Raw genomic sequence first — 27,335 nt, forward strand, 5'->3', positions numbered from 1 at the left:
CGCGGCAAATATACCGAATGACGAGGCGGAAATAGCGGCATCCGCGTAACGAGCTTTACACGCGCGCGCAATTTTCACACGGCGCGTTAAAGCCAACAAAATAATTTGGACGCGCAAAGCGCGTAGCCCGCGGTCAGCGGATTAAATATTGATTTATTCTGAAAAGACACGCAATATATAGAGAGGAGGAAAATTTTGAATGAAAACGTGCGCGTCGCGGGTCTTCCAGTATTTCGATTTCGCACCGTAAGCTCTCCGGCGGATAGGCGTCCGTGGCGAATATCGATTTGCCTTTGCCAGCACGAAGTGATTGCGTAGCACTTTTAAAAATACAGAGCGATCCGCGCGTAAAATAGTATAAAATGGAATAAATTAGCAGCATCAGCTTTATATTACGGTGAAAAAAAAGTGTTCCGGAGGCGTGCATTTAATGCTGATAAAAACGTATCTAACTGCTTTTACATGAAAGCGCAAGGGTTTATTGGACCACGTATATTTCGTAGAATATGCTGCTTATAGTTTTATCGCGATACACCTCAATCACGGAGTTGGGAGTATAATATAATAACCTAACATTACGCTCTGTTTGCGCGCTGCAACGCGCTATAACGCAGTTGCGTTACGGCAGAGCAGAAAATTTTATGGCTCAACCGAGTTTCCTATAGAGCAATAACTTAGAAGCATTATAACGACCATTAGCAGGGCTCTTACTCAACATATGCATTTAGCGTCGGGGTTGTAAAAGCTTCTAATTACGTTCGCGTCTTGGAAACTTGTACATTACGCGCTCACTCAACGTTATTTATTACGCAATGACGGGATAGATATAAACACTATTAAGCTTGTTACTATTGGCCGTACGATGAATGTTTTCTGTTTTAAATTATGTTACGTATACGGATGGAAGATAACATTAGTGTAGCTATTAGCTATCTACGATACATAAATCGTTTACCGCGCATTTACATTCGTTTTAAACATGCATTTTAGATAAAAATTAGTCTTCCCAATACATCAAAAATTCGTAACATTGTTTTCGTGCTTAAAATTGTCATACATTATAGCGTTACGTCCGTCAACGTTCCGTTGAAATCTCACGCTAAATGATCCCTAGACGCGCGAGACCGGGAAAGAATAGCGGACAAACACTAGAGTTGCTTCATAACTTTCAGCACCTCACTGCCATTCGGGCCAATAGCGATTGGTCAAAATCTTCGGCGTCGTAAAACGGGAAAGGAGCCGTTCGGCCGAGAAAGAAGGGACTCGAGAATCGCTCGACAGGAAGTCGGAACGGCAATGCGCTCGACCTCGTTTATCCGACGACGAGAGACGCGCCCGCCGTCGAACCACGAGAATTTAATAGAGGGACTTCCAGGGAAAGACAATTTTCTTGGTATCTTGTGGAGAGCGGGCGGACAACTCGTCGTCGGGCGAGATGGACGGAGGGTGGATGTCGCGGGGACGAATCTGGAGAGCATCGTAGATTGGAACGCTTCAACTTTGATTCTGAAAGTTACTCGTTACCCCGCGGAAACGATGTCGCGTTTGTTATAATAGTTGTAATGCTTGTTGCCGCGAGATACCGGGAAACCGTGCTACACGATCTGTCGCAGAGAGTCGACCATCTCTTTCGGACGGATTTTGTGTCACTGATGATTAAACTATACATAAACTATAATAGTAAAGAAACGATTAAATAATATACAGATAATAATAACGAAATGACTAAAGATTGATCAGATTGGATGTATTAAATTTAATTTAATTTAATGAATGAAAAACGTGAAGATACAAGTTTATATTAAACGTATCACTGCAACGAGACACATTTTTCGTGCGTCATGTTGACGGAAACCAAGTTTCTGCTTCGTATTCAGAATCCAGCCAGGATATTTTGTCATCAAATCGCTCGTCATGATTTGTTAGTCCCCCGTGGAGTAATGAAAGCGCATTCACACTCGTCTCTGCACCTCCAGTTCCGCAGACGTTATATGGACGGGCTCTCTTTACGACGTCCCAAATTTATTTTACAGCCCTATTATGAATGCGACGTGATCGCGCGACTCCCGTCGCCCGGTCGGATAGGACGTAAAGAGGTCGACTTCTTAGGATCGTAAACTGCAGGATGACATTAAGAGCCGGTGATACCTATGTGTACATATACATATATACACGCGCAATAATTCCTACGATATTGGAGCTTACCGGGGAAGGGATTCGGCTAATGGTTTATGGTATTTCAATTACGCATGCAATCACGCCGATATTACTATTGTTCTAATGCCCACCTACTATGTCTTTCGAGTATCCCGACCATAAACCCTTGAGGAACACAGTCTTGAAGCGAGAAGGGAGAAGCTCAAGTGGCAATGAGAGATAGTACGAGAGAGGAACCGGGGGGTTTGTGGGGGGGAGGGGCGAGGGGAGGGAGGTGAAGCACGGATGAGCTACAGGGTTGTCCCAAACCGCACGCCTCCACCGCTATTGGTACCAATTCGACCACCGTACCCGGAGCGTAGTTCCGCCACTGGATTCGTCGCTATTGCCGGTGGCATTGTAATTGGCTGCCAAATGAGAGCCCGACCTCTCCTAAATCTTCCGAAGTTACACCATGCGGAATCGGTTACGGCGGCTCCTACGGTTTGAGAAAACGTAGATCCTCGGGATACTCCCGGCGAGACGGAAAATAAACGGCATGTAAAATGTCAGAGCGATGATCGAAATCATTACGTTTCAAATATACGTTGAAATTACAACTTCATCATTATAAGTTTTTATATTGGTATTATACATTTCTTGTTTTATTTAATTGTGTCTCTTATTGAGACAAACACACGAGTGAATACTACTTTAATGCCAGTATTTAAAACACGTTATAAATATCAAATTTAAGCTCTAAAACTTTGATTTTATTACTTGTAATTATAACAGACGTTAGCTTATTATTTATTCTTTATAAATTTTTATCAGATAAAACTCTGTAATAAAAGATTTATAACTACAAAGGCTTTGTAACGCTTTTATTTAGCAACGAAGAAACTAATGCAAACAGGCAAGAGAAATATAATTAAGCGCTTTCAAGAAAAAATTTGTCGAGGTACGATGGAGTTCTGTAGACTATTTTGGATTTTTTTATTGTGCAAATAAAAACAATAAATAGTAAAGAGAAAAAAAAGAAAAGATCCGTAAAGAGAGAAATTTATTTGAAAGGAGTGACAATAAATCTGCGGACAAGACGTACGAAATCGATTGAAGGCTCCGAAAGGGGATCCTTTTTTACGCATACATATACCCTTGGCATACACTCATTTTTATTGACGCGACAGTCATTAAGGGCGATGATGGTTGGACAGAGTACTGTCTGCGACGCGAAAATAATTTCCAGCGGAGACACACACACACACACACACGCACACACACACACACACACACACACACACACACACACACACACACACACACACACACACACACACACACACACACACACACACACACACACACACACACACACACACACACACACACACACACACACACACACACACATATATATGGCCACGTTTACGAGAATATTATCAACAAAATATGTCTTTTTCTTCTTCCATATTTAGTGATATAATATTGCTCTTTTTGCTATTGCTTACCATTATTATTATAATATTTGTTTTGTACAAAAGATAACTTTATATTATTTTTATATCTTTTAAGCACTCGTCTATAACTTAGAAATTATTTATATACAACCCTACAAAAAAATTTAATATTGGAAGGTAGTGATTAATTAGTTACTTTAAACACTTGTTGTTAGCGCTTAAAATAGCTAATTAATCACTACCTCTCAATATTAAATTGGATTAAATTTCTGAAAAGTATATATATTTCTGAATTTTTTGCATTTAAATATTGAATCTTTTACGTAACAGATGTATTCAAGTATTAATTATATCTTACGTTAAATTAGTTCTCTGCTTGCTTTCGTGTGTTCCGCTTGTTCAATCCTTGAACGTCAGCCGTTTTGGTGCCCTAGGCTTTGTGTATCAAATACTGGGACAGTTTATCGTGGCAAAGAGACTGGAAGCGGGAATCTAACATTGATTTACTGTTGTGTAATCGGTTGGCACGGAGCGTCGGCAATCGAGAGCCCTTGGGCTTTGTATATAGATTCAATAACCGAAATATATAAAACAAGAGGTTACAATATTCATTACTTCAACAAAAATTGCATTTGCATTTATATTCCTTAATTCTCAATTTTCTCGACTGTATAATTGTTTTGACGTATATCTTACGATTGATCATTTTTTTGGCAATTTCTTAGCTTAAATAAATTAAATAGATGACATAATTAAATAGATTTTAATTATAATATAAATGCGTCTTGTACATTGTAACAAAATTTTTACTAACATTTCAAATTCTTTCCTCAAAATCCAGTTATAAAGAATTATTGACAAATATTGATAAATATCTTACAATTATAAATTTATGGTCTATATTATGTAATTAGGTATTAACTAAAACTGCAGATATGTAAACACACTGCAGCACACAAGAAAACTGTTTTATCTTGGAAAAAAGTTCATTTCACGACATAGTGTCTTTTAAACTAAAATGCCACTTTACTATGCAGACTTGCTTATCTTTTAATACTTTCCAACTAAACGGTTCTTCATAAAAAAAACGATATACAAGAGTGGATACAGCCAGACGGTAAAAGTCGGACAATGCCGAGTCAAATCTAAAAACTTTGCATTAATTCGAAGCATGAACTTGCATGACCCAATTTTTTGTTAACTAATCGGCGATTTTCCGACTAAAAATGCTCTGCATATAAGAGACGCAACGTACGGCAAAGGATACACAGACTGTATCGAGCGTGACATCTAACATTTTCCAATATGTCCTCTCGCTTTGATCTCTAAAAGCCGTCCGAACGCGCTCGGTTCAATCGCTCGAAGAGGAAATGCAAGGAACACGACATTACAAAAGTCACGGCAAAGTATACGCAGATATCGACTGGCATTAAATAAACACTCTCTGTCATACGTCTATCTGTTGATACTTTTTTTTATATTTTCTTGTTTAAAAAATTGCGTGCGTAGATTAGGACATCTTGGTAGCTTAAAAATAATCGTGACGAAAGAAAGTTTCTTTCGCATAAATTATTATTATTTTGAAATATAATATCTCACAGGCGGTGTAGTCTTTTAAAGTTTTACGAAGAAGATACTGCAAAACGAAGCTCTTCGGGGTTTACAACACAAAATTCGACACTTCTTGTTTAAAAAAATTGTGTGCGTAGATTAAGACATTATTTTAGAAGCTTGAAGATAATTATGATGAAAGAAAGTTTTTTTTCACATAAATTATTCTTATTTTGAAATATCTATCTCATCGGCGGTGTAATCTTTTAAAGTTTGACGAGAAAGATATCGCAAAATGAAGATCTTCGGGGTTTATAATGCAAAATTCGACACTGTTTACGTAAATATATTATAGCGGTACTTAATAAATTATGATTTCATCGTGCAAGGAGAGGCGCAAGTTCGCTTGCCGTAGTTGCGAACTATAGAAAAGCAAAATCCTCCGGAACTTTGCAGGTGGAAACAGATTACTGGGCTTGCGATAAATAATATTCGCAATTATAATGAAAATAATAAAATATAATAAAAATAAATAATGCTGATAATTAAATAAAGAATTTATTATTTGCAATTGTAGTCGTGGAAATAAACTAACGTGAGAAATACGCGAATTCGTGTAAACCGTACTGATATTCTTCACACGAAGCGATGGACAGAATTGATATATTCTTACAAGTTGGCAAATCGCGTGTTTGCGGCAGTTTGCAAACTGAGGGAGGAAAGAAGGAATGTGCGAAATTACACCGAAAATCATTCCGACTACGTCGCACCCTTCGACACGAGAAACCCTCATGCATAACAATCATGGCGGGCAACGTGGCGCGATGGCAGTTGTTTTCAATAGAAGAGCCGTAATTGCAGGCAGACAAAAGAAGAAGCCACGACGAGAGAGAACCCTGCCTGCCTTTCCACGAGCTTGCGGAATGCGAGACGTCGACTGCGGCTTCGGCAAATGTATATCTCGTCAGCAGTGGTGGTGGTGTCGTCGTCTTCGTGTTGTCATCGTTGCCGTTACCGTCGTCGTCGTTGCCGTCGTCGTCGTCGTTGTCGTTGCCATCATCCTCGCCGTCGTCGTCTCGGCTGACTGAAAGGGGTTGAAAGCCGCGCCAGGGGTTGCCTATTACATAAAGGGCGCATTCACACAATAATGCGCGTCATACCGTGTGCGTATCCCGTGTGCGGTTACGCGCGGAAATTACACGCTTCGGGAGACGTCTACTCTCACAAGCCGCGAGGACGGATTATCGAGAAGACGAGTATCCGCAAACTACCTTGACTCTGGCTCTTACGCGATTGCGAGCACGGAAACTGGAAAGCGTCGCGAAGGAGAACTCTGCAGAGTTGAGAGAGCGCGAGGTATCGTAGCTCGAACCGCGAGAGAATAATTCGCGCGAAATCTAAAAATATTAGAAACATTTGACATGATTACGCGGGACAAGCTCGGGGCTCGCAAAAGAGTCGGTTCTTACCGTCGGTTCTTACGGAATAATCCCCCGGCCCTGAGTTCAAAGGCAGTCTTTCTTTGTAATAACGAGAGGTTGGATTAATTTCAATTTCGCAGACATTTTTTTTTTTTTACAGTTCTTCACGCGTGAGAAGTTAAATTAATTTCTTTCATCGTCGGAGTTTTCTACCGACATCCGTCGCTTCCCGACGCGGTTGCCGTAAGAATTATTTGAATTCCAACGGCGCGTCTGTGATTCTTAACCCAGATCATCAGTGTTGATGCCATCAAGGACCAATTAGATCTTTTGCACAGTTTCTTCGTTTTATCCATCTTCTATCTTGATAATTTTTAACGATTTACGTCAAACTAATGATTCCCAACATAATTTATAATGCCAAGGCTGTCCTATCTATTTTGATTAGGATATAACTTGCAATAATAATGCCATTTTTTAAAGAATTATAAGATAATGTTTTTAAATACCTTCGAATTTTCAAAAATATGTATACTTTTTTATGTCGTTATAACAAGAGTTATTTAAACTTTAATAAATCATTTCGTCTTGATATATTTAATACATTGATCTTGTATTGCTTTCTTGATTCTTTATTCTTAAATTTAAGAATTTAAGAAGACTTTCTGTCTCAATCACAATGATGTTCTATCAAGAAATAATTATAACCCGCGTCAATTTTATTATTAAAACATTGGAATATTACAACATATGATAATCTTTACTGTTAATTTATATTATTAATATTTTCTAAATTTCGAAAATATTGAAACGGATTATTATTATAGGGTTTGCGTCATTAATAGCTTACTAATTTTACACGATTCTGTCGATATATATGCAACGTAACTAATACAGTTATTAGTCTTGCTAAGATAAAATTGATGGGCTCGGGGGAACCTTCTGCGCGATTAGAGGAGCGGTATTAGATCGCTGAAATCCTCATTCCGCCGATTGATCGCCGTAGCTCAGGGAAGACACATTCGGAGCTCCTGGAAATCCGGAATAAAGGTGAGCGAGCACAGAGGATGAAGGATAAATCGCGTTCGTTGTTAGGGCTTTCTGGAATCGCGTTCCTGCTCTTGAAGGCCTATTAGTGGATCCCTGTCGTCTGACCGCTCGGGCATGGCGCAGCCGGGCACAAAGCTTTTCAAAGTGAAGCTCGAGTAAACGTGCTGACCTGGAACTATTATTATCTGACCGGATAATTATACGCGACCTCGTATTATTACTATAATCATGTTTGGCGACATTGTCCTCATATTCGTCATAGAGCCCTTATATGAGGATTTAAATTGCTTGAGCGAGTCCACCTTCGCGTTGAATTTCAATTGGCGTGTCGCAAACAGCAATTGCAATTGCGAATTATTTCCTTCTCCTCTGTTTTCAACTCTTTCTATAACACTTTTCATGTTTAACTGCACTAATTGAATGTCAGTAAAATTAAGCGATAACAATAAATGCAATAGTACATGTAAATTATCATTAGATAATTACTAAAGATGATAAAGTTTTTTTTTTATTTGTAATATTCTTTCATATTGAAAGCACGAATCAATATCTAAGAGATATCAGTTGTTTCTACCACTTCTGACCTCATTCTCTTCGCGGCGATTCCACGCCCCGGGTTTTTCATTTGTTGCACTCACAGATCAATGATTTCCAAAAGATAACCGTCATTGCGACGGCAATAATTATTAGTATGGGCAATCTTAGACCCGCGTCCAAAGGAATCGTTTCGCCGCCGAGGCCAAAAGCATCTTTGTCGCGGCTTGCAGCCGGTGAGGTCGATGACCTGAATGGCAGCGTGGAGAAGTAATATAGAGGGAGTGATCGAAGAATATAAGAAGAGAAGTCTTACCCAGCTCTATGGAATCTGTATTTGGTCCGTCACCATTGTCGTTCATCTTCCTTGTAACATACTTTTTTATTAGCTCTTCCGACTTTTCACTTGGGGCCATTATGCTAGCGGCACAATGCTAGAAGATGAAATAGTAGAAGCGATCGTCGGGTCACTGCTCGTTACATCATTCTATCCTGGGGATCTTCATATGAAGATTAACACGCATTGACTTCATAACAGCTTACGAATAAAATTAGCTATGTAAGGATTTCAGGATTTTAATATAAATGTGTCACATTTATATCACGTTTTGTATGCAAGAACATTCTGATTTGATTAATGGTTTTAAGTAAAGAATTAATTACTTTAATCTAATAAAAAAAGAGCATAAAATTTCGTGGAAAAAATTAAAACATTTTTTTCTCTAAAATTATTATGTGCCTAATCTAAAAATGTTTATCTGCGTAACACATTTATTTTTATTATCCTGTCTAAAATATAGTCTTATCACAATTATTGCTATTATTATCTAGCTCGTTTAAACAGCTGTAAAAAGCGATACCGTTCGCAATGTAATATATATTTATCATAACTTTTGTACGTAAATCATATCGGGCGGTGTGTTTGCAGGAAAATTTATCGCCGGAATAATTCGCGCAAAATACCAGCCAGCGGGAGCGTAGTTAGCGGTGCTATTCGGAGCAGAAAAATATAATCAGCGATTGCTTGGCTGGATACAGAGACAGAGGGATTTTACTAGCGATTGATTTGTTCGAGCCGTTGGGACGATTATGAAGTCATCGTTTATAATGGGCGATTGTTTGTTGAGTTCGAAGAGTCTTTTTTTTCTGCAACCGTTCTAAACAGCGTTTATAAAAAGAGGTGAAGAGGTCCAATTTTTATCGAGTAATTGCAAGTAAGCAAGTTTTCTCATTCCCTCGGGAAAAATTTATCGTAACGAGTTTCCTTGTTCAAAAGTATTAGCAACAAGAGATAGAATTAAGGTTTATGATAATCTTGAAAATCGCCCCTTCATGTTGCTTGTTTCATAAAGATAATTAAGAACGACCAAGATGCAAAAGAAAATTGGTTAAGAGAAACTAAGAATATTTCGATATATTTTCGATATATCTAACAAATAAACTTGCAGTTCGATTGATGAAAAATTAAATGCAAAGCAAACATAATACATTTTTGTATTTTAATATTATATTATTTTAATATATTATATGTATTTACATTATCATTTATGTAAAATAGAAACATGTAATAGGGTTATTGTTTCATATAAGAAAAAGTGCTTTATTTGCATTAAATTTGTTAACATTTTTTATATCTTACTTTTTAATAAAATAAAGCAGATGATATTAATAAAAAATAATTAAAAATATATATATTCTTATAATATTTTTAATATGTTTTAAAGAAACTTACTTTCAAAAAGTCAATAGCTTTTAACCATCTTAAAAGTCTTAGAAACAAACTAGAATTACTTTTAAACGTGGCAATATTGTAAGTTGAATACTAACGTAAGAGACAGCCACCACCGCGTAAAATCGCTTTTTACTTATTCAATCCGGCGTGAAAGTCCAGAAAGTAATTTCCGCGCGAACCAATGAAAGAACAATCCTTCGTCGTCCTCTCAATTCGAAATTACCTCGTTTTTCCCTCGCTATGCAGGAAGACCAAGACCTTTGAATAACGCGACAGCTTTAAACAGGGAATTTTCCGAGTTGCCATGAAGATCCAACGATTCGGTTGATCACCGATCACGCGGCACGAATGACGGAGCGGAGTGTTTATTTTTAGGGAACACTTCCGCGATGATGCACTTTCGCGAGACACTCGGCCGTCGAGGCCGACATATCATATTGTACGACACTCGACCTCCGCCTCTGTGCCAACCGTAATCCAACATCCCTGAACCAAATCCAACCCCCGGCAGCGCGGCAAGGCTATACTTTGTTTGCCTTGTGCCCGACCATTACTAACCCAGCTACAGCCGAGAACCCGTGTAATGTACAGCGGCACGCGGATGAGCTACAAGCTTCCACAACCGCCATTGGGGACCGCGTGCGACCGTGTATTTGCTTACTGCATTTCGGCCGCTTCCGGTGGTCCAACTTCCGGAGTGCATCCGCGCGGAAGAACGTTGGCTCTTGTTTGCCGCGAATGCGCATTTCCGAATGGCACGTCCGAGGAATATGCAACTCCTTAGATAACTTCTTCGCGGAACCTGGACCGAAATGTCACGTGATATATTAGTTCGTTATATCGAGATAGAGATAATTAATCTTGAAAATTGTGAAAAGAAAACTGTGAAGAGTTTTTTTTTAGGATTAACTTTAATTCTCTCTGGAAAAGATTACTTTTAAGCTTTGAAATACTCTTTTTCGATCTTGAGACAAATTATAAAGAACACTTTCGTTTTAAAATCTCCATAAAATGATAAGGTTTAATAGCTATACAGCATTAAAGTTTATAAATACATTCAATTTAAATTATTTAAGATATATTGGTTGGAAAAATAGAATGATTAATAATTTAAATTAATACATAAATTAACTAATAAGTTATACATCTTTCTTAATTAACAATAGCCTTATAAACGTGATGAATGCAAGAATTTTAAGTTTAATATTTTAAATATATTTACATCAATATATATTTGTTTGTTGCTTTTGAACATGAAATAAAAGTAAAATTAAAATTAAAACGTCGCGAAATAATTACGTGCCTCTTTATTATCAATAGATTTTCAAACAGGTGCTGCTATCACACGTCTGTTTAAAGATTCATAGCGCATTACGCATATGAATATTTTTTCGAGGTCCCAGTGAATACGTGACCCGTTTTTCTATATCCCTTACAAAAGAGAGAACCCGGCGATAACATCTGGTCACTGCGCCAGGAATGTTCGCTTCATACGAAGTTCAACCCGCCCCTAGAAATTCATAATCCTCTACACTATCAAATATTAATGCACGTTTGCGCCGCCATAAAAGCCTTTGGAAGTAGGCGGGAAGAAGAGGAGAAGGAAATTAGTGTATGACTAATTAATTATGAATATTTTGTCTCTTCCAAAATGTCGTGCATATGCAAGCACGGCTTTTCGTATCTGCTTGTATGAGGAAATACCGCAAACACGTCGACATCGCAGAATGGCGTATCTCTTAAGTTTTCTTCACTTTGCCCAAACGTAAATTTTAATTAATCAAAGTTAATTAGAAATATTGCATAATGTATAAAATGTAATTACACAGAAATATGTAGCTCATTACAAACGGGACATCTTTCTATCTTTTTTATTCTAAATTGATATAGATTTTAAAAAATGATACATCTTGATTCCAATTTAAGATATTAATATTTCTGAATTTTGAATTGTTTTCCTAATGTAATCAATCTGAAATAGCAACATATTTTATATTTCTTTAACATTGACCATATCGTGTATTTATTTCATTATTATTTCCTTATTCTATCATCTATCAAATAAGGTTCTTTATCGCAGTTTGCTCGGTTTCCTGACGCAAGTGTAATTTTATTACGTTACAACTATTCGGTTTTTATCGTTTGGCGTAATCCATTAATACTACCGTGTCTCGAGGACAGGAGTAACGTTATAACGTTCTATCTCCTCGGCCATCAAATCCACCCAGTGCATTTGCTATACGCTTCTCTGAATCTCTCGCGCATATATACAGCAGGGCACAATCTCCGCGGCCCCCGTATGACGCTCGAATATATACACCGAGTGTCCTCGAAAATTTACAGCCGTTCGCCTCACGAGGGACTAATATCTATACAGCAGCTAGACGCCTGGAGATCTTGGAAATGGCGGAGCTGAAGCAGGAAGTTAGTGTATCTCGAGTAACATTTTCTCGTCCGACGTTCCACACAGATTCCTTTTATTTCCTTCCCCTGTCCTTCTTCCTTTGCTCCCGACCGCGCCACCGCCGCTACTTCCCTTCCTCCCCCTCGTCTCCGGCCCGTGTGTCGGGTGGACTTCACCCTCTTGACTTTACGACCCGCCCTAGATTAGGATTTATTTTAATCCTAACGGAGCGTCGCCGTGCCTTCATGCCGCGGTTCTTTCCAGAGCCACGACTCCGTTCGGGAGATCACACTAACCCTATCTAAAGTGTATACGTAGCCGACCGTCATTCTTTACGCACTACTCTAATACGTTTTTCCCCCTCCCTCTCGTAAATCAATTGATACTCCCCGATACTTGATAGCGAGATAATTGAGGAAAGGTAAAGTTACAATCAAGATTTACAATCGGATATCTAAAAAATAAAATCAAAAAGTCGAATTACAATACAGCATTCTGGTGGAATATTTTTCGTTTCTGTCACGTTCATTGAAATAAAATGTAAAAAAATTAGCATCGTAACAGAGAAGCAATCTTGAACGCAATGCAAATTATTTCCGTTAAAAATATTTCATCACTGTAAAACGATCAGTGTATATACGACGCTTCGCTATCTAGATTCATTAGTGCTTCTTAGTGGAATCGATTATTCTGGACAGTTTAAAGGTTAATTAACTGCCTGCCTATACGCGTTATTGAAGCCTACACGTCTACTCATACATCGTGCTATACTACTACTATAACAGCATACTACTACTCACCCTTAATCCCACAAGCGCTCGTACACGACCGTATAAGGTATAAACTGAGGCATTTCTCATCCCTTTCCAGTGTCTCCTTCACCTTCCAGAGAATATGAGCAATACTGCCGTTAAACATATATCTTGTTACATATATATCTGGTTATATATACATATATTTGTAGAAATACGATGGGAAATAAATGGCGCGGAACAATGCGCGATTATTAGGTCCGAATATCAAGAGGAATTCGATTTAAATTGATCGTCCCCGGATATTTCTCGCTGCGTCGACCTTTATTCGGGCGCGGCATGAAATTCACAAATAATGAAATAACCCGATCCCTTTGAATGCGCACGTCGGTCCCGGTGCTCTCTAGTTTATTCTGTCCGGACAATACAGTCATTAATTATATTAAACAAATGTGTACAGATCTTCATCGCGTGTACGCGATTAGTTTCATTTTACATCGTGGTATTACGTTTCGTATTCGACGCGCGTGCGGAAAGCCCTGACCTGTACCATTCGTCTGTTTAACTCGTAGACACGTGCAAATACGCTCAGTCTGTCAACGTGCGAATAATTTTTATGCCCATAAGTCAACTAATCGTGTGTCAAATGAACGTAATCAGATTCGTCATATGAAGGTTGGAGTGTTGACAAAACGATTTATTCACAGATAAAAGTTCTCATCTGTGACGATTAAGCGTCACAGTATACGTATAAATGTGTCTACGTTGCAATTTTAAAAATATAAATCTTCTATATAAATTTTTCATTTTTATTTGCGTGTGTGTGTGTGTGTGTGTGTGTGTGTGTGTGTAATGCATTTTATAGTTTTTCCTAGTTAACTTTAAACAATTTTTACATAAAACTGACATAATTATACATAAATCGGAGATATTAAGGATATATCAAAAGATTGTTGTTCAAAATTATTAATAATATACATACAAACGCCTTGTCAAGCGGTAGAATACACTTTAGATATCCTGTTCTGTGTGATGAGATACATAATTTTTCCATTAATCACATTTTTACTTTTGCGCCGTAACAGAGCGAGATGGTTGCTCATTACGAGACAATTACGAACGTGCTGTTTTAAATGCACGCTTTATTACTCTCTCTCGTTTCCTCTGTCTTCGATTTTCATCGAAGTCTCGCCACACCCCCTTACACACCGACGAGAAAAATCAAAGTGGTATTTGAAGTGTACGAAGCAGCATCCATGACATATCTCTTTCTATCGCAGATGTCTATGTAGCCCTTTTATACGTCTCGGCTGCGCCATCGTTTCGATCATCTTTTACCGAGAGGTCCTTTCGTAGGAGGAAGAGCGATACCGCCGAGCGTGGACGTATCATCTTCGGATTTCGATTTAGCCGCACGATGCGCGCGCGATATAAATTTATGACGTCAAGATTGAGAATGGAATAATAAATCCTCCCTCCCGGCTAAGCGTAGAAAGACCTACACCTGGCAGACTTCACCATAGGATTTCTCTCTCTTGAACAAATATATTTCCCTTAGCTCGAGGCGTTTTTCGGGCTACGCTTGGGAGCGTTTATCATAAACGATGCGGTCCTATATGATCAAAGCAGATCAAAATAATTCAACTGATAGGATCTCCTACTGTTTCTAACGATTAATTTGCGATACGTAGATTTAAAATAATTCTTAGATTTCGAGATGACAATTTTTCAATGATCCCGATTATCGAGCGAAAGGCTTAAATGAAAACAATGAAAGCGTGTTGCGTTTAGCGTTCAGTGATGAAAATAGGTCAAATGAAAACTGTGGCTAACGAAAAAAAAAAAACGCAAACTCATCTTTTGCTGAGCAAAGCTCGCGTAAGTTTCAGCATGTTAGTCTGTCAAATTACTGGCACGTCGTATAGGCGGTCTCATTCGTGTGTTTCTGCACCACGGCTTTTCATCGCTGTAATTTACGTAAATTACTTTCTTTACTTTCCTTACTTTTTTTTCTTGCATCCGCAACGGGCCGGCAATAAGTTGTCTTATCCTAGATGAAAAGTAACGCAACGCTACTTTATTGTACAATTTTTCAGTAATACGTCAACTACTTACAAAAGTAATTGTTAGCTCGAGCATTTTCTCTCTGTGATGGAGTATGAACCTGTTGGTGAAGATAAGATCGTAGTGCCTTTTGACGTTTATATTTAAAACGATATATATTAAATTTAATATTCTATATTTCTATAATATAAATAATATATAGATATAAATATTATGTATAAAATATTTGCATAAAACATAAGGAAAATTTTCTTTTTTTTTTATTAAACTTTTAAACTAATAAATTTCTAATAGTTGGTATAAATTAAACAGCATTATATTTGTTAACTTTTTAAAATATTATTAATTAATGTAATAATTAGTTTATCATTATTATAAAGTTTTTGCATATTAAAAAAATATGTTAAAAATATTAATAAAGAACATCAATTAAAAGAATCTTCGCAGCTATTATTATTATGCTATTATTATGCGACCAATAATTCGACCGCATCTTCGTTAAGGGCTCAATAAATAATGCATCACGTAACGTTACATAAATCATCGGATGATGTAGATGTCACGTACAAGGCGGACGTGAAATTCAATGTAATGGGAGCGCGGACGAAATCTGCTTGCATCGCGGCGCTCGAATACGGCGCATTCCGCTCCGCAATTACGTCACGGACTCGATACGTATCTACCGCGTGATGTATTAATATCGATCATTTAATTTCCTACAACGCTAAGAAGACGGGGAGCCGAGAGCTTCCGGTGAACGAGCGCGTGTTTACCGGCGCGCTCGAAACGACCGAAATGCCCGACGCGCGCGTTACTCTTCATCCGGGATGAGAAATCGCCCGGCCTCGACTTCCGTTGCAAGGCGCGCGGAAGAAAGAGCGATTTACGTGAAATCGCGGTCGACTGCCTCGCCTGAGAAGAGAGCACGCCGGGAGCTTTTGGATAACCATTATGGATCTATTTATATTCCAGTTATTATGTTTGTATTAATATTCTGTATGTGAAAAATTAAATCGTGAAGTTTAAATATAATAGAGAGAATATACGAACTGCTTGGTAACGTTTACATTATTAGAGATGCAATATATGTGAATCTTTTTTGTATTTTCTCTAGAGAACGGAAGAGAAGAAGAGAAAAAAATCAGAAAAAGAGAGAGAGAGAGAGAGAGGAGTGTATATATAAGGAATATAAAGTAATTCATCGACTAGTGAATTACTATAGATACACGCGCACGTATTCGGCGCGAGACACTACCGTTTCTCCTCCATATGTGCTTGAATGTTTAAATTTCAATGTAGATAGCTATTGATATACTTTATGTGCGTATATATAGTATAAACAAATGTAAGAATCATCATTTATACAATATCGACGTCCGGTGGTATCCAGCGATATCTAGCGATGAAAATGTCGATAAAGTTCAAGTTTTTGAGGGTAAATACGTATGTATGAAATCTAAAATTCGTGGACGTTCTTCAGCATCTTTAAATTTTCAATATCATCTATAGGTGTATATGTGGATTTCTAAAAGTTTGAGCTTCTTTCATATATTTAAGATCTTCCATATACTATCCGAGGTATTCGATAACGGAATGCGAAGCATAAATTGATATAAATTGTAGCGCTGGGCGTATCGCGCGCGCGGTCGAGAGTAAGGAGCAGTAACGTTTGCGTAACAAACGCAATAACGATAAATATATACGAACAAATACCAAGTAGAGATAATTCGATACACTTTGTCAACACGATGCACGGCGAGTGCACTTTACGCGGGGTAAACAAATCACGCGAATTACATAGCACAAATATTTCCGTCGTCGGCCGTGCCGTGCCGTGCCGTGCCGTACCGCCGGGGCGCGGGCAACAAACACAACGTCGTCAACCGTCCGAGAGTCACGGGAGGAAACGAATGCACATCAAAAGGAGGGAAGGTAAAAAGCGATGTGCTATACGGTCGCCCGGCTCGTTCGGTTGTCAATATCGAAAATTAGAAATTCGGAGCAGGCAGTGCGGCGGGTTCCGAGCTTCCGGGTCCGGTCTCTCTCGACGCACGTCGATGCGCCCAGTCACATTGACGCGACCCTTTGCCTCCCCGCCCTCCCCCGTCCTCTCTATCAACCCCCTCCGGACTATCGGTCGGTGGATGCAGGCTTCGAAAACACTCCGTGATCGTACAGTGACCGTCGACGCTCTTGCTGCACATAAATCAAACAATATCGATCACGTGTTTACTTTGCCGTCTCTCCGCAGCTACCATTACTATGTCACCGCGCGGCGATATATCCAGTGGGAACGTGTGTACGTGCTCACGTACCGACGTGCAAAGCTTGTCGTCGTGACGTCGTCGGTCGTCGAGGGTACGATCTCGGGGAAAATTCGCGGGAAATGCACGATTTATAGAGTAACGTATGCGCATCTGTATACGTGCGTGTACGGACAAGCTCGCTCGTACGGTCGCAATCTATCGAAGAGCTACCACCGCCGCTGCCGCCGCCGCCGCCGCCGCCGCTGCTAACGCAGCGAAACGCCAAACTGAAAAATTGGGTTACTCGAATAAACGACGGAGGTACGCGTACGTTAAACTCACGGCGGTTAATTTGATTGCCGGCGGTAAATTACTAAACGGTTTTCGACACCCCGAATTGTTTGGCCGCGCGGAAACGCCGTCGATTAGATATAGACCCGCCGCGCCGTCGGCCGTTCGGCTATCGATGAAATGAACGATGGATTTCGTTCTATCTTTAACTTCGAAACTGTCGAACTTTTAGTCACGCTTTCGCCATGGCACGTACGTCACGAATTTCGCGTATGCAGCTTAAATATTTCCGTGTATCTCGCATGTTTCGTTCCTTTTTTAATACAATTATTTTTACGATGAACGTACAGCGTAGTGAAAGAAGCGGAGAACGCAAACCTGATTATGGTATTCTGCAGCAATGCTGTACCGTATTTTCGAGGCAACAATTTTCGACTGTTGCTCTTCACTCCCTTTTCCGCATTTTTATTATCGTTTTACATTCTTTATTTCGCACTTGCTCTCTCTCTCTCTCTCTCTCTCTCTCTCTTGTTTATATCAGTCGCAGCAGTTTTCTGCCGCGTACTAGTGTTTTGGCGGAATTTGCATGTACCATTTATTGGCCGCATGCCGAGAGCACGCAACCATCCGCTAGATTTATACGTCGTACGCGTGCGCATACGATTCTACGGAATTTCGCTTGCGAATATGAAGGTACCGGTGGGAGTCGAGCAAGTTTTGCCACGGACGCCTTCGAGCGTATTCCACGTATGACGCAGTGCATGTTTATCAGGGAACTACCCGGAAAGTTTCCCGCAGGCTGCGTGCGTTGATTGCTTCGCGAGGAATCGAATGCGAGATGTCGACACGCTCGTTGAAAATTCCGAACTGTCGATAGATTCCCAAATTTTGCTTGTCATCAGTTTTTCAACGATTCAAAGTGTACGCGTTGCGGCTAAGAATTTGATTAGACATCTTGATAGTCATTGATAATGATGTTTCTACTGTCAATTACAATAGATTATATAGTTGAAAAGTTTTTTCGATATTAACTGTACAAATATATGTATATTAAGTTTTAAAATAAAATATATATGCAAATTGAAAACATTTAACGCGGCGCATGTTTACAGAATTGAAAAAATACTAAACTAAAACACAGAATTAAAAGTAAATGTAGGAGTAATAATAATTTTGATTAGCTTTCATTTCAATAATGTTCTTAATCTTTATCAAATATACTTTATTTTTCCACAAAATATTCTTGCCTCATTTGTTTCATCTTTTATCACTGCCATGAAATGATCACGCTACTCCGGCACGCTACTCCATCGCTTTTCGTCCAGGGGATCGACCTTATGGCAGCGCGAATATTTGTCCGGTTCTCAGGAAGATCGCGCCATAAAGCACGAGGGATGATCCAGTGCGGCGTAGGGATGGTGGAAGTGCAATGGTGAGAGAATGCGCCAGGTCGGTCGGTAAGAGCCGCGCCTCTCGACAGAATATATGGCCGCGAAGGAAAAAGGCGTCGTTACCGGAGGCTCATTAACGTGAACTACCCCCAAGACACCCCTAGCAACACCTTCGGTCCCGTCGTGCTATCGGGGGGAGGAGGGGGGGAGGGAACGGGAGAAGGAAAAGGATGGGCAGCCCTCGCGCTGCAAAGAGGCGTACTGGAACTCCAATACTAATTAGCTGCCGTCTCTTCGAGTGGACTGTTCGCCTGTACCACCCCGTTTTACCCCTTTCCACCCCTCCAATATCTCCGTCTGCTTTCTCACTTTTTTTCTTCTTTCCCATCTACTTGGATCTAACCTAAACCCAGCCGTTTTCCAGATACTTCGCGACCTCCTTCTCGTTTTTTCGCCTTTGTCTTCTTATATAAACGTAATTCCAGTTCTTTTGAATGTACCTGTAAAGTACAGCTAAAATTATATATTAAAACACTCATGGATAATACATGACTTTCAAATTAACTTCAAAGGTTAGTAAAACATTAAATGCACAATAATTATAAAGTTAAATACAATTAAATTTATTTAATTGTCGCACGTACAAACTGTAAAAGCATGCATGTAATTGTCAACTTTATAATACCATCATTTTCATATATAAATGTTTTATATGATAAATCAATAAAGGGCTATGAGCCAAAGCAGGGTGATATATGCTTCAATTAAAAGTAAATCTTTAATTAAAATATAGTAAACAGACGTTTCAATCCAAATATGATCATTTTCAATGTTGAAACGCAAAATTAATAATACATAGTTTAAAAACAATATTTCGGTCATCCTAACGGCCTAACCATATAAAATTTTAATACAAACACAAACGGTCGTCTAAAACGGTCAGGTAATATAAAAATGTGAATACTACGTATCGCATTAAATGAACTAGATTAAGGCGCAAGTCTTCAGGTGCATTTGCAGTCGGTCATCAAGAAAGTATTACAAAGAATGTAACTTCAATCTCCAAGGTTTTATAGTAGATAAAGCTCGGTCGGTTTAAATATACATTATATGGATATTCTAGGATATATTATACAATACAAAGTCAATGCTGATCCATATCATAAAAATGTTTTATATGATATATAAATGGCGAGATAATAGTGCTGTTTAGAGAGCAATTTCAAATATTACCTTACAAAAGAAGATGATTTATCATAGAAAAAGTATATTTATTTATTTGTTGTCTATATTTATAATAGGTCTTCTTCTTCTTTTTTAACCTACTCCCAGGCGGGGGTAAGCCGGCCAGATTTATAATAGATAATTTAATTTCAAATTGTACGTATATATTATATATATATATGTATGTATATATACACAACCTGGATTACACAATCTATATTAAAATCTTTTCACAGGGATAGTCTATTCATTTTTTTACCATCTCCTTATTTCTTTGATCTTATCTTTTCCCAATATTCTTTGGCTTAATTCATTTCTGAATATCCAAACATAATTTCGTTCCCTTCAAAATGCTATCGTCCTCCTCTGTTCTCTTCGCTAATTCAATTTGTTCTTATCTTCTGTGTTCTGTTGCTCGAGTCCTACTACGAACGTCTAATCGAACCTACCTCAACAGTCTCACCCCCTCAAACAGCTTCGTTAAATCCTCTCGCTTTCTTCCTCACACTTTACCGAAATCGCTCCTCTTTTCCACTCCCCTCCAACCTCGATCTTCCGTACATCTTCTTTCAAGGCTGCTTCGCTTCCTTTTTCACATCTAATCCAAACTTAACCCCCCTTCTCGCTCGAGTTTTCTTCCGCGTCTCTCATTCACGCCTATCCTACGCTTCTTATTTCGGTTTCGGTAATCGAAACGGTGTGCAATAGACAGCGGCTAACAACTCGCCCCGGAGCCACTTCGTTAAAAGAGGAGCCGCCGTTTGTTTCGGCGCCGATCGTCCTCTGTCCTTTTTAGAGAGAATTCCGCGGGAATTTGGATTCGTGCCACGCCTAAGTGTCTTCCGCCGTGGCAACGGAAATTCGTTCGATCGCCCGACATTAGTCTCGCCTCGCTTCGACAGCTCGTTCAAATGACGTACGTCCCTCTTGATTCGAGGATCTTCGCTCCGCGGAGTCTCGCGTGCATTTGTTGCGATTTTAATTTTGCCGAATTTAAAAGCATTTTCGAGCATTTTAACAATTGTCTTTTATGCATGATTCAAATTTAGGCAACATTTTTCTTTTCTTAAATACCTTTACTCGCCTTGACTCTCATATCAAAATAATGACGTGACTGAGAGTGTCTATCAAACTATCGGCCAAGCGTTTACAAAGTGTCAATTACAAACTCTATTTTCCAAAATCAGCGTGTCGTCGATGATGCAGCCTGTTCGCCAACATTCAGATTTTCTCGGAAAATTCAATATCGAAATTGCCGATAAAATTAGTTACAAAACATTACGCAAACAACACGTCCTAATAAAGCGTCAATTTGTTTGCACGTGAAATTCGATTTAATTTATTATCGCGAGCGTGCTTTGCTCGCTGGAGAGAAGAGGATACGGCTGCTACGATAGCTGCATCGCGGTATAGAATATAGCGGGAAAGAGAGAACCGACCGCGGAGAGGGGAGAGGGTGGAAGCGGCCGATAGGGTATTCAAGTAATGACGACGATAACGACGGCGACGATAATCAACGCCCAGCGCGCCCGTGTCGAACGCGTTTCGCCGCGCTAACAGCGATGACGAACGATGCCGTGCGGCCATTAAATTGATACCACCTGCTAATTGGTACCTCCAATTTCTATCGCTCGGTATACCGACTACCCGCGCGATAAAATAATCGCGCGGCGCGGCGTGCCTGCCGGGCCCGATGTTGCCCGCGCCTGGCCGAAAACGATTCGCGCGCTGCGGGACTGTCTGACAATTTTGCGAGTGCGTCACGGCGAATGATCAATGTGGGCAACACCGCTGCGAGTCTTGGTCGGATGGATTTCGCTAATGTTCTATAGCGCGCGCATTCTAGCGTGACGTGTCTCCCGTCGCTGCATTTGCGCGCAGATGATACGCGTATGCAGTTTCTGTTGTGAGATGCGACGAGAGGAGTGGAGATGAGAAATGACCTACAATACGTTAATTGCTATTGTCGATATTATTTCAAAACAGAGCTAATACAAAATTAGCACGATGCTGTATAATAATGTAAAGAGTTTATCGACTTTTCATAATTTTTTAAACAAATTCTTTTCAACGTTATAATTTACTTTATATATTTTTATTTTCTAACATGTTTAAGAAATAATATTAGATAAAAATTTTATATCACGACGAATTGACTGCTATGATACATATATATACGTATATATTGAAATAATACATGTATTAATTCAACATTTATACGTCTGTAAATTTACGTCTGTAAATTTGCATAAGTTACAAGACCTTTGAACCATTCTCGTGCTGTATGATATGTATGAAAGCCCAACGAAAGTGTCAGTACCATTAAAAATTGACGCGTAAATGGATTATGTCAGAGTCTTCAAGCGGCTCACTCTCTTTTTGCTTTCCCCTCTTCTATTTCACTTGTGTCAGTCGATATTGTCGTGCGTCTGTTAGTTCGCGCTCGAGACAAAACCCGACCGGATACAAACTGTCTCGGCCAAATTGATCGACATGCCCGACTGCGTCCCGAGATCCCACGAAAACTCGAGAAAACACGAGAAAGAAGCGGAGAGTTGAGCTGTAACACGGCACGTCGACCGACTTGTGCGAAAGTGCGACTACTTGTATATTGAGACTCCCCGTAAATACAATTTATCTCCGGTTCGTATGCGCGCGATACAACACATTCGCATCTTCGGCGAATTATTGTCTATTTACGCAGGAAATCTTTCGTCAAATTACAATGAATGTCTATAAGAAATCTTGGTAATGACCTCGTAATCTCTGATTTGAGGGCGAGAAAACATATTGTTTCTTACTAAGAGAAAGAACAAGAAGCACAAATAAGAGGAGATATAAAAAAAATTTTACGGAAACATCTTCACATGATAACAAAGCGGAATTCGAGAAACAAATTATCAGGTTTCGCATTTTGACTATCGTCTTTAGCAAGCTTCTGTAATTTATTTTGTTATCGACAAATAAATGCCACGCACTTCAATCGGGGAACGTTACATAAAACGAGGATGGCACCAAAGGAATACTTTTCATATAAAGTAAGATTGACGGCCATTCGCTTTGAATACGTTCCACCTTGCGCTAAATTGCATCCGCTCTCTCAGTAGTTATATACGCGTACAATCCGCCTTCTACCCGGCTCGCGAATTAAAGGGAAATCGAGATCGCTGAGCGGCGCGCGCGCACGGGGGTCATATAGCCGTACAAAGAGATGCGTTCCCGAGAGCGCTTTCGGTCTGACCTAAGCAGAAAATGGCGGATCTTCGTGACGGCGACGAAAGGTCAAAGCCACTGAAAGCTCGCTTACGCTGCTTACCGCCTGGCAAATTGTGCTTGGAGATGTTTTATGTACCGCCTAGCTCGTGGTAAGCTTGCACTCTCCCTTTTTCTCTCGTCGGATATTCCTGTAGGATGTAAGGGAAACAAGCAAAAAGTTCAGAGAGGAGTACCACCAGGAGAGAGAGAGAGAGAGAGAGAGAGAGAGAGAGAGAGAGAGAGAGAAAGAGAGAGAGAGAGATGCCCCCTCGTCTCGTTCCTTTCGCTATTCGTACGCGCTGATTTCTAAGCTGGCGCAACATTGCGAGCGCCCTGTCCTTTCTTGCCTCGTAATTTCTCTTGCCTGCGGTAGGGAGGCAGCGAGGTTATCTTGCGCTTGGAAATTGTGGGACGAATTTGGTTATCTCGCTGCAAATTGCGTCGATTGTTCTTAGTGACGTGTCACGTGAAAATTTTAGTTCATTTTAGGTAGTCTGACTTCAACGATAAGACGATTAAAAGCTATGTACTTGCAGGAGATTCTTGTCATCAAGTTATGTCTTCAAGTTAAAAGATGTATATATAAGCAATTAATTGTAAAATAATTTGTTTAATATAAAAACTAATCGTTCCTAAAATTAAGTTAAATCTATTAAATAATATTATTAATTATTTATCTGTTTGTTGAAATGAAAACTATAAGAAAATTATCGGTTTTTTTTCAAGTACAAATTTTTGATCTCGAATAAAATACTTTCTTCTTTTCTTTTGCTTTTCTAATAACGAGAAAGACAAAGAAGAAAAAAAAACCGACAGACACTGAAATTTCCATCATGATGTAGACGTGTGTATTTCTTCTATCCACACGCCGCGGTTAGTCAGTTAGTTGTTCCCATTAGAAGGTACGAATTGTCTCATATCTAATTAAACATCATTAGCAACACAGCCATAAGTTATTCAACGCGCTGAATGTACTCACTTATTTATGCCGGTACTACCGCCGCAATAAAGTGACACGCGATAACACGTCGAGCACGTAATATTCCCGCTCTCGTAATCTCCGTTGCAAGTCGAGAGTTCGAAACTATAAGATTTTCGTGGCTAAGTTACGAAGGATTCTGACCCTGAGGGGCCAAACGTAGGAGCTGGAGGATATTTAATTTTCCCCGACGGAGGTGCACTGTAGATATAAAAGGCGCGAAACGATAACCACGGAAGGAAGAAGAAGAAAGAGAGAGAGAAAAGGGGAGGTAAAATAGATGTACAGGGTATGCGAGTGTATTTCTATAATTCATACTTAAGAGCGACTTAATTTCTTGCATTCTCTATCTCTTAAACGGAAAAATTACGATCGGCTTTTGAGATTATCGTCGATTTTAGGTCATTTTTGCTGCAACATTTTCAAACTTGGAGATGTTAGACTTTAATGTCGCTGATGTACCGATTAATAATTTTAGACAAGATATATTTTATAATTTTTAATTTGTTGTTCTTTGAGAGACTTATCTCAATGTGCTGCCGTATGTTGCTTTTTATAACTTTATGTACAATAAATTAACCGAAGAAATAAAATCTACCATTATAAAAGAAGATAATTAATCAAATAAAAATTTTGCGATAGTTACGAAATGCTACATTTACAGCACTCATCTGACGACGTTTTTTAGGACACTTTATATATATATACATATATATAGTTTTCATTTCAACGAGAGTGATATTTAGGGTGTTACTCCAACTAAATTGAAACATATATTGTATATACACATGTATTTTACAGCAAAAAGTAACACATTATATGATGATATTTCTATATCTCACATACATATATTTTATATCAGAATACCTATATTGTAAAGAATCGGCACGCGCGATGGATGGTAAAATTGTGAGATATCACCTTTTTCCAAGAAATTCAAGCGAGCGCGGGCCTGAGAGCGATAATAGAAAATGGGATAAGTTCTCACATATTGCGCGTTGGATCAGAAGATCGACCCTTATCAACCGTTTAATATCCTAGAACTTCGTCCATCCAACGTCTCCCTTTCGCGCGGAAGGATCATGTCATTCTAAAACCGAGGTGATTTCCAGAAGGATGCGATGGGGAATAATTAATGAAAGGGGTGAGACCATCCTCCATCCGGATCCGGAAAGAACATACGTTTAACGATCCCGCCGTTGGCTAGGGTTGGAAGTCCGATAGCGAGTCAGGGAGGGAGGGGAAGGGGGAAGGGAGAAAGGGACACCGAGGACGTCTTGTAGGTGTGCTGGTCGGAGGCACGTACTTCTATAATTGTCGGGGTGGCTCGGAGACAACCTTTAACTGCCGTCTCAAATGCTACCCCTGTAGGGCCCGGGGAGACCTAATGCGTTTTTCCAATCCGAGCTATGCTATACGCGTGTGCCACTGCTATCGATTAAACAATATCGATGTTGCGTCGGCCCGAAGCGTTAGTCGGAGGGACTCGAGCGATTCGATAGAACGATTCACCGTGATCGTCTGACAAAATTTCCCTCGAGTTGGGGGAACTCCTGTTTTATATTGAATTCGTGTATGGCATCTTTTTTTTTTTAAGAGGAAGGCGTCGCACAACTCACGATTGAACGAAATAAAGATTGAAATCGTTCAGCAATTTATACGATAATATGTTTCTATTTGATACGCAAGGGATGAATAAAATAGGTATTAAATTTTGAAATTTTATTTGTTATTAAATGGAAAAAATACACGATGTGGGATTTTACTAGAAAATTATATAATCTAAAAATACCTAATAGAGCAATTTAATTCTTAGTAAAATATCTGAAATATATATATATATATATATATATATATCCGATATACATGTACTAACTCTTGATATTAACGCGATTATGACGTGATAATCCACGAAATCCGAAAGATTAAACCGCGGAAACCGTTTATTATCGCGTTTAATAGGCGATGTTGTAAACCACGAAAATGTAATACCTCATTTGTAATGCCATACATGTGTGCTGACATGCATGCGCCAAGCTGCGACAAATTTCAGATTACACTGCAATTTTGATGTAACGGTGTGGTAATTCAGTTATTATCACAGGCAACGTGCTTGATCGATCAACAATTGACGGTGGAGATCGATAGAACGGAATATTTATATGCGACACGGAGCGACAATATTTAACGTTTGCGCGGACGAAACGTTACACATTACGCGTGTTTGTGCAGGAGGCATTGTAACAATGGGCGGTCGTACCGATCGCCGGCGCATTATACGCCCACGCGGTCGCGGAAGTTATTGTTAAATTCGAAATATTTCCTACAACGGCTGACGACTAAACCGACCGGAAATGAACGTCGCTTTTTAAAGCGACTCGGACAGTAGTATCAGCGGGTTAATAACGGACGACATAATTGATCAAATAAATGGATAGTTGGCTACCGATTAACCGAGAGTCGATTAATCGCGCTATCGACTAATTGCCGTCATCTGATGAATTGAGGTCGATTGGTCCGATCGCTCTTCTCCTGCCACTCTGTTTCGATTCCAAAACACATCATAACCGAAAACATCCAATTATATGTATAATAAAAGTATAAAACAATATCTCTTTGATTGAAATTGAATTATCTAAAGTAGAAAAGTTTTTTTATCGAATTTCTAAATATAAGCTAAAAATTTTCATAAAGGACGTAGATTATTTAAAGCCTTTCTTCGACATTAAATGCAATTTGTTGCAACTGCGGTAGATAATATTTTCTTAAGAAAATGGGCGCGCGATTGCGATAATCGCATCAATTATTCAGATCGGCAAATCGATGGTTGAAGCTCGGGCGGATA

General features: G+C 39.3%; 1 protein-coding gene across 6 annotated transcripts in view; it reads left to right on the plus strand.

Annotated features, from left to right (window-relative positions):
* Nucleotides 1-27,335, plus strand: part of LOC105453387 (basement membrane-specific heparan sulfate proteoglycan core protein-like) — a 189,522-nt gene that overhangs the window by 148,226 nt on the left and 13,961 nt on the right. The gene's annotated exons all lie outside the window — the stretch shown is intronic.

Source organism: Wasmannia auropunctata, unplaced genomic scaffold (genome assembly GCF_000956235.1).
Source record: "Wasmannia auropunctata unplaced genomic scaffold, wasmannia.A_1.0 LD336000.1, whole genome shotgun sequence".
Taxonomy (NCBI): Eukaryota; Metazoa; Arthropoda; class Insecta; order Hymenoptera; family Formicidae; genus Wasmannia; species Wasmannia auropunctata.